Source organism: Marmota marmota, unplaced genomic scaffold (assembly GCF_001458135.2).
Source record: "Marmota marmota marmota unplaced genomic scaffold, marMar, whole genome shotgun sequence".
NCBI classification, from domain to species: Eukaryota; Metazoa; Chordata; class Mammalia; order Rodentia; family Sciuridae; genus Marmota; species Marmota marmota.
In genome coordinates this window covers 9,560,458-9,570,003 of record NW_025999943.1, presented here as the reverse complement: position 1 = coordinate 9,570,003, position 9,546 = coordinate 9,560,458, and positions in this window count along the sequence as shown.

Below are 9,546 nucleotides of genomic sequence, written 5' to 3'. Positions count from 1 at the left end.
GCATGTCACTGGCAAGTTAAAGCTGTTATGAACGAGAAGCGCATGATTTACTGTCGTGAGCAAATACATGTAGCCTTCTATGGTCCAAGCTGGAGTATGGGGTAATGCACTCCTGCTGATGTGCATTAAAGAGAAGCTAAGTCTAACATTTGGGATTGAGAATAGTCTTGGAGGGAGGGAACAGAAGCACTGTAAAATAGTTGATTTATGATAAGGATCAGAATGTCCTCTTCATTTATTTTCTTGGGATTTTTTCCCCCCTTTTACTTTCTAAACAGAACTGCATTTAATTCTAAGAAGTACTGTTCTTATTTATTATTTAACCCTTTGCTGCTGCTAAAATGTGCACATATTCAGGCTTTAGTTTTTCCAAAAGACATTTGATTTTTTTTCTTTGCTAAAAAGAATTAAACATTTGACCACAGGGAAGAATCAAGTTTCTAGGATGCCATCGGTATAATATTTAGCACTGAAGAAATTGATTTTAGAAGACAGCCAAAAGTAATCTTAAAGTAGCACGAGACTCCAGATAATTGGTCTAAAAGAGGGAAAAAGAATTGTGAAAAAGACTCAAATCTCCATGCATTCCTAGAAAATGCTACTTTAATGTCTACTTTTGGAGTTATTTTGCTTTGGTACCTTTTTTTTTTTTTTTTTTTTTAAGAAAAGCAAAATGTTATATGCTTTTGGCAATTGATAAAATAAACTGTAATGGTCTGTAAATAAATAAATATTGACGTATGCAATTTATGTAAATAGGCCTCCTGGGAGAGTAGATGGCTCAGGGTTTTGTTGTGGGCATTGTCCTATTGGGCAGTAGAGTCATCTCTAGTTTATAGGATTGCATCTGGTTCTTGTAGTAAGAGACCCAAAGCCTTTTGGATGGCAGCCCTGAGCCATTGTGGAATGGGTGGTTCCAGTTTCATAAACAGATGCTCAGATAGCCAAACCACTATTTTGTTGGTGCCAACACTTGCACCACGGTCAAAAGACTTACCCGGCATGGACTGAACCACCTTTCCATCTGTCATGCAAATGTCCTCAGACAGTGCTGAAGGACGTGCCAGGTCAGTGTTGGGGAACCTGCTCTGCCAGGTCCTGTTTTGTAGATAAATGAATAGCTTCCGTTGATGGTGTTTTCATACTATTTCATCTCATTAACACTACAACATTGTGTTATTTACTCGATAATCTGTAATTGTATGTAAATACATACAGGATTATGTAATTTGTGTAAATACATAATTACAGACTTTTGAAAACTGGTATTTTTTTACTTGATGTCCATTTTGGAGCTGCTTCAGATTCTGTGCCTACATGAACCAATGGAATTTTAAAAATACTCTCCTTGCTCTTACAGCTGTGTGTATGTATTGAAGGGTTTGGGAGGTGTGGGGGCTGGAGTGGAGGAACAAACACATCCAGATGTCTTTTCTTTTCTATAAGTATTTGATGAAGAAATAAGTAATCTGGGATGAAGATTTATGAACTTGCAGCAAGCAAAATGTGGAGTGTGTGCACATTTACGAGGATGGGTGAATGGACAAAGGCATATTGTTCAAGGTCAAATTCTGTTTGCTGCATCACTTGACCTTGAAATGTGCCAAATTTAGATCTACTGTGCGTGGTCACTTGCACGAAAGGGTGATGAAGTGGTGGGGGTGGGGAATATGCCATATGGATTGAAAAGATGTATTAGCCACACCTCTCAAGTGTGTGTCCGTGTGGTCTACACACTAATAGAATACCCACATGCATCCATAGGCATTTTGCATTTTTAAGTTGATGTTTTATTCTTAAAAGTGGAATGGGAAGGAATTATAACAATAAATTGTCTCTACCTCCTTTAGTACACAGTCCAAAATTCATGTTTGTAGAATGTAGGATTCAGCTTTGTAGAATGACCCTGGCCACAGAGAGTTTGGTCAAAAATGTATAAACAGTGCCTTAAGAGTGTGATTTAAATATATGTATGTATGAATGCATTTTACTTGCAGCATGCCTCTGTGGTTGCCCTTAGGTTTTTAGGAAATATTTTTTGATATGGCCTTTTCTTCCCCAGGAAAGAACATGAAGAAATAAGAAGTAGTCTCTTCTATCATTTTCTTTGGGAAGAAAGTGAAAATAAGTATTCTTAATGTGTTTTTTTCCTTTTTGCTGTGTCCTCCACCAGCTGTCAGGTTGCTAGACAGACATCTGGTTCTTAGGTCAGACAATTATTGTGAGGCTTCTTTGCTATTTTGGCTAAAAGTGCAAGAAAATATTCTTACTTAGAATTCTCTTTGTTCTCCAAGTATATTCCAGCCTATATTCTGGAAAACATTTTTAAAATTTTAATTTCAACTAAAAAATAGTAGACTTACTGGATATCTGAAAAGCGGTTGGCAAGCTATACTTGGAACTGGCCCTTGTTCTCTTGCCCCTCCCCCCTTGGAGGGGCCTTTTAATTATGTTTGTGGTTTTGGTTATGATTTACATTGATATGTGCTGACAGCCAGGAAAATTTAACACCAGGAACTAAGGAGTTAAATTGTATAATAACATCCAGAGTTGAACAACTGGTTCTGCCCTCCTTATACAGGGCAAGGGCAAAAATTATTGATAAAGCTCATGGCCCAGCTTGGAGAAACTTATTTTTAAAAACACTTGAGGCAGGCTTTTTCCTAATCATTTTGTGGGATGTTGGAAAATACTCTATGGGCTCCACCTGGCCATTACCCTAGCTTCTAGCATATGCATGTGCACATGCACAGGCTTGGTACATGACAGCAGTGTGAGATTTGTTTTTTGCTACTAATCAGAAGGCTTTTCCTTCTTGTTAGCAAGAATAGTAGAACTGTAACTGCTCTTTCAGAGGGAAGTAATCCTCAGAACATCCCTTTGCTCTGTAGTTGACTACAGGGTTTCCCCTCCACCCTTTACTGCCTGTTTTTCTTGTCCTCATTCCCTTTCCTCCTTCCTTCACTCCATTTTGTGAAACTGGCATCAGCTGCAAAGAAGGTGGGAACAGTCGCTGAGGGCACCCACAGAGTTTAAACAGACGTCTTGGCATATTGTGATGAATCCTGGGACAAGGGAGGTACTGGGCTATGGAACGTGAGGTGCACAAATCCAGACTTAGGCAGGTCCAACATCGTGGTGTCGAAGGTGGTATATAATGGATGAGCATGAGTTACAGAAAAGAGAGCTGTGGGTTCTCTGATGCTCTGAATATGCCGAGATACTGTTTTGCTTTTTGAGAAGTAAGCTCATGGTATCCTTTATGTTTGTCACCAAGTGTGGCTGAGCCGTAGGCTGTAAAAGTGCCTGCTGATTGGCCAGCTGCAGCCTTGCAGGGGGTCCTACGCCTTGTTGGATGGGCAAATGGTGCTTGCTGATTCATGGACATGATCAGAATGGCAGTCTTTTGAGTCAGAACAGCACCATTGCCCTGGACTTACCTGCATACTCCTTGTGTTCAATTTTTTTTTAACCCTTGGTTTCTATCTGGAAAAGGTGGTCCTACTAACTTTAGTTAATATTTACTAATTTTAATTTTTCTCTTCACATTTACCTCAGTCACCGACCAAATCTGCAACATAATGACAATAAAAGCAGGAAAATAAAAGGTGAAAATACAACAATCTTTAAAATAGCCACTTCATTCTTTAAATAAATACTTATTGAACAACTGCTATATGGCATGACATAGTGCTGGGGATACAGTACTTAGAAAATGAAAGAAAGAAAGAGAGAGAAAGAGTAAATAAAGAGTCCTACAAAACAAGAGACAACATTCTGATCTTGTTACTTAAATAACAAGCTAGATTCAACCTCAAGATAACCACTGATACATGGCACCCACTTAAGATACCCTTGGACTGCCATGGTGACATTATAAGGCAATTAGGACAACTTTGATAATTTTCCATGAATTCACTCTCCTTTAACTTGGTATTTAATTTACATTAAAATATAAGAACTCAGGCAGCCCATTCAAGTCCTATTATTTAAAATAAAACAGCATTTAAAGATGGTGTCCTCAAATTTGATGATATAGATTGGTTCTAGTAGATAGACTTCTTTTTTTTCAGTAAATGAATTCGTTAAGAAATAAACAGAATGGGGGGTGGATACCCTGTACCCCACCCACTCTTCCTTGGGAAATATCTGAGGGAAAAAGCAGTGGTAATTCCAAAAGTTTATCCCTTGTGAATTTGTGACATCCAATGATGTCATTACCTATTGGACTAAAAGAACTGATGAAGCTTAGAACGTGCCTGATCTCATTGGAATATTAATGGGCATATAACCATATCTTTAATACTGGAGAGATGAAATTGAACATTTTGGTTGGAAGAAAAAAAAAAACCTTCATTTTTTTCTTTGCCCAAATCACAAATCTGTAGTTAATCAGTTTCTGGCTTGCTTTGATTTCCTTTTCTAGTTATAGGAGTACCATGAATTTTCACTGTCTTTTGTCTCCCCATCCCTATCCCACATTTAAAGAGTAGGCATGTTGAGGTGTTTGTTACAGAATAAGCAGTTCTGTCAGATGGATGGTCTTTACAATTTCCCCAGAAGAGTTTCATGATCTTAAGTTGGCCTAGGAAATGAGAAATAATTGAATTTGAACAGTATTCAAAGAAGGGATATTGGCAAGAAAGAAAGTCTCCCATCTTTCATGACTGACCCTACTTAGGTAAAGCCTAAGGGCTAAACATTTCCATGATGACGATGCTGTCATTCACCCAGCATCCAAAGTACCATCTAGAGATGGATGAAGGTTATGAATGACTCTTTGGCAAGTGGGTACAAAATTAGAAGTCAGGCTATTTCTTCTGGTGATGTGCTTCAAAGAAGCAACTTATAGTTTTGTAGTGAATCTAATGTGCCTATGTAAATGCTTACTGTTTCTTCCTCTAGGCATATCTCATATAGAACAAGCAGACTGAATTCTACTAATCTCATCTAAGAGTCTACATTCTGTTTCAAATATAAAATGCTTATTCCTATTATTGAGTGGGAGAGTTGTATTTAGAATGCTTTTTGTTGAAGAACATCAATTAATCTGCCTGAAAATACAGTCCAGTCACATCTAGTCCATATCCAGGAGCCCCAAATCAGATTTCAATATTGTGGCCCCATTCTGCATTTCATATTGTCCTAAATGAGTTTCAAATACATCAGTACCTTGAAATGGCCAAATTATATCTTAAATGAGTTTATTTGTGTTTAAATAGACATTGAGTTGTATAAAATTTTTCAAACATCAAAAACTTAGCCTATAGGGAAATTAAAAATAAAATACAAATAACAAATATCATTCTTATAATTTGGATAATAACATTAAATGTTTTGCAGCCATGGATTATATTTATACTTAAAAAAGCCAAAACCTTTAAAAATTGGCCAACACATGATTTTCTAACATGCCCAATATATGGCTTAGACTTTCCAAAATTCAAGTGAAGGGAACTTTTCATTGAAACTTATTAATTTATCCAGCAAGAAATGTATATACATACATATGCAAACATATACTATGTTATAGTTTTTTTTTAATTATAGTTAGACATTTATTTATTTTTATGTGGTGTTGATGATCAAACCCACTGCTTCGTACGTGATAGACAAACACTCTACCACTGAGTCCCAGCCCCAGCCCCAGCCCCTATGTTCTAGGTTTATGAAAACGGGATCAGTTATTAAAATTTGTTTGCATATATATATGTATATGTATATATATGTGTGTGTGTATGTATATATATGTATCTACATATATATGTGCATATATATATAAATATGTATACACACACACACACACACACACACACACACATTGACCCATTGGCTTATGCCTACCTCTGTGGAAGTACCATAAGCTTTTTTCTTGCTTTTTTATGGAGAATATAATTTCTTCTAGAGAAAGGACTGGGGATATGTTTAAAGTAGAGTTAGCATGTCTTTAAAGTAAATACTTTAAATGATGAACTCAGGCAATTTGGAAATCTTTTGATTACCATTTAACGGAGGGATTAAAATCAATTTTTTTCCCAGAGAAATTCCTTTTTGGTTAGATTTTGCATTGACAAATGTCTCAGAAAAATAAAAAAATACATAAATATGAAGTTATTTACCTTTTTGGCATGCTTTAAAATGATTATATTTTTAGTTTGGAACAGCAGTTAAGTTTCAAAATTCCTGTGTGAACTATTTTTACTTTAGAAACATGTGACAGCTTGTCATGAGGCTATCTATTTGGGAACCACACCCAATGGTTATGAGCACACTCAAGGGACTATATTAAGGAGCATGTGACAAATGTATGAACAATTTATAAATACATTTTATTAGTTACTGCTCTCTAGAAAGGGGCTATATGGGTGGAAGGAAACTATCTGAGGACAGGAAAAGAACCATCATCGAGAAATAGTGCCTGTTTCTTCCCTCTGGACTAGAAAACCTTAAGATTCACAGTTTATTGGATAGAGTACACACAGGCCTCAGCTGTAGGAAATTTAGCCCTCAACAATGTTTCAGTCTCACCTAAGATATCTTATAAGCAACACCAAAAAGGATCAAACTTCAAGTTGACTCAAATTCACCCCAGAATAATGCTCAATAATATTTATAGAATTAAAAAATTATCCAACACCCAGGAACTAGACAAATATACAATGTTTGACATACAGTTAAAAATTACCAGACATGCAAATAGTCAGGAAAATGTAACACTTAATAAGGATAGAAAAATAAACCAATTCAATTGACCCCAAATAACAAAGATATTAGAGCAGAAAAATATATTGAACTGGCATAACTATATTTCACATTTTCAAAAAGTTGAAATTTATAAGAAAAGATTCAAATTGGGATTTCAGAGAATTCAGCAATGTGCAAGTAAAAAATGTACTAGCAGAGATTAGGGGCAATTTAGATTTTGTAAAAGAAAAGACAAATGCTCTCAAAATTATAGCAATATGAACTCTCTAAAATGACAGAGAGAAAAGGAAATGACAAAGAACAAAACAAACAAACAAACACTCCTCATTAGTAAGTTATGGGTCAATTTCAAGTGACTTAATATATATATTTAAAGTGCCCAAAAGAAAGGAGAGAGATGAATAGACAAAAAAATTTGAATAAATGCTGGTCAAAAATTTTCTAAATTTGATAAAAATTGTTCAGATAAGATTCAAGAAGCTCAATGAACCTCAAATATAAAGAAAATGAAATAAATTGTATCAAAGCACAAAATAATCAAATTGATGACAACCAGTTATAAGAGAAAAATCTTAAAAGCAGCTAGTTAAAGAACATATTACAAAGAAACAAAGCTAAGGATGACAGCAGATTTCTTATCAGGAACAATGTAAGGAAGAAAGCAGTGGAGTAACTGGATTAGAATTATATATCTAGCAAAACATATTTCAAAAATAAAGGTGAAGATTTTTGTTGACATACAAAAGCTGAATTCATCATCAGGTTACCCATACTGCAAGAAGTGCTAAAATTATAAATGGCATTTTTTTTAATATTAAAAATGTTAAAATCTTAAAATCCTTCAGGTATAAGGATGAAGATATCACATGGAAATATGGACCTAAACGAAGGAATGAAGAGCACCAGAGATGTTAACCATGTGGATAAATAAATATAAATTTTTGATAATTTAATTATTTTTAATTGATAATTGACTGTTTAAACAAGAGTAATAATAATAGAATGAGGCATTTAGATTTAGATTTTGTAAAAGAAAAGACAAATGCTCTCAAAAAAGTGAAAATATAAGACCATAATATCACAACCTAGTAGGGAAGAAGTGGGAGCATAGAGCTGTAAGATTCTTTAACAGTATTGTAGCAAGTTAAGATGTGTGGTACCAACCTTAAATCTATCACTAAAATAATAAAATGAAGAGTTATGACAAGATGATACTTAAACCTACCCATACTGTTAGTCATATTAAATATAAATGATCTAAACTTTCCAAGGCAAAGAGTGTCAGATTGGCTTAACAAAAACAAAAACTCTTAACAGTGAGGAGTCTACAAGAAATGCCCTTTAAATATAAAGACACTCGTAGGTTAAAAATAAAAGGATAAAATACACACATATACCACACTAACACTAATTTTAAAAAAAGCAGGAATGACTGTGTTAATATCAGATAAGTGAAGAATATCACCAGAAATAAAAATTTATCATTTTGAAATGATAAATTATATTCAAGACAATGTAACAATCCAAAATGTTTGTATAGCTAATAGAGCTTTAGTATACATGAAAGTGGAATGTGATGAAATTTCAAAGAGAAATAGAAAAATTCACAATTAAAATTTAAGATTTCAACAACCATCTTTCAATAATTTCTAGAACCAGTAGATAGCAAATCATTAAGAATATAGAATGTTGGGGTTGGGGATGTGGCTCGAGCGGTAGCGCGCTTGCCTAGCATGCATGAGGCAGTGGGTTCAATTCTCAGCACCACATAAAAATAAAGATATTGTGTTCACCTAAAACTGAAAAATAAATATTAAAAAAGAATATAGAATGTTTATACAACACTATAAACTAGTATGATCTAATTGATATTTATAGAACATTCCACCCAACAATAGCAGAATATACATTCATCTCAAGTGCCCAAAGAACATTTACCAAAATATTCTGAGGCACAAAACAAGTCTCAATAAGTTTAAAAGGGTTCAAGTCAGTCAAGTATATTCTTTGACAATGGAATTCAATTGTAGAAAGGTCTAGGGCTAATCCCCAAATACTGGAAATAGCATACTTTAGCTTATGATTCAAAGAAGAAATCAAAGCTGAAATTACAAATAAGTTTGAATTAAATAAACATTAAAATACCATACATAAAAATTTTGTAACACTGTTAAATAGAGGGAAACTTAGCATATTAAATATAAATGGTCTAAACTTTCCAAGGCAGAGAGTGTCAGATTGGCTTAACAAAAACAAAAACTCTTAACAGTAAGGAGTCTATAAAGACACTTGTAGGTTAAAAATTAAAGGATAAAATATGCACATATACCACACTAACACTAATTAAAAAAAAAGCAGGAATGACTGTGTTAATATAAGATAAGTGAAGAATATCATCAGAAATAAAAATTTATCATTTTAAAATGATAAATTATATTCATGACAATATAACAATTGTGTATAAAAATATTGTGTATAAAAATAATTGTATATAAAAATAAAAAATTCAATATTAGAACACAAGAAAGTTTTTAAGTGAATAATTCCAACTTTCATCTTAAGAAATTAGAAAAAGAAGAGAAAATTAAAACTAAAATAAGCAGAATAAAGGATACATGAAGATCTGAGATGAAATAAAGGAAATAGAAAAACAAAAGTGAGAAAAATTAAAATTGGCAATTTTTTTTGTAATTAAGATATCAAGAAAGAAGATACATATTACAAACATAAGAAAATAGAGGTGACATACCTACAGATCCTACAGATGTTAAAGTAAGAGAATATTGGGAATACTTAATGCTAATGTTTCATGTTAAATAAATTGAACTTGAGATAAATGGG